The sequence below is a fragment of the Carlito syrichta genome, unplaced genomic scaffold, assembly GCF_000164805.1.
Source record: "Carlito syrichta isolate Samal-C Ts95f unplaced genomic scaffold, Tarsius_syrichta-2.0.1 Scaffold316506, whole genome shotgun sequence".
Lineage (NCBI taxonomy): Eukaryota > Metazoa > Chordata > Mammalia > Primates > Tarsiidae > Carlito > Carlito syrichta.
Window position 1 is genome coordinate 17770 of NW_007260602.1, and position 312 is coordinate 18081.

Below are 312 nucleotides of genomic sequence, written 5' to 3' on the forward strand. Positions count from 1 at the left end.
GGGTTTGGGGGGGGGGGGGGGGGGGGGGTTCGAGACCAGCCTGGGCAACTTGGTGAGACTCTACAAGAAATCACAAAAAAGTAGCAGGGCGTGGTGGCGTGTGTCTCGGGAAACGGAGGCGTAAGGATGACCCGAGCCCAGCAGGTCGAGGCTGCGGCGGCAGCGAGCATGCCGCTGCACTTAAGCCTGAGTGACGGAGCGAGAAGCCGACTCAAAAATAATAATAATAATAGTCAATAAATAAAGGCCAAGGGCACTGGAGGCCGAGAGAGCCGGAGGCCGGCGCTCTCGGCGACCCTTCAGGGGCAGAGC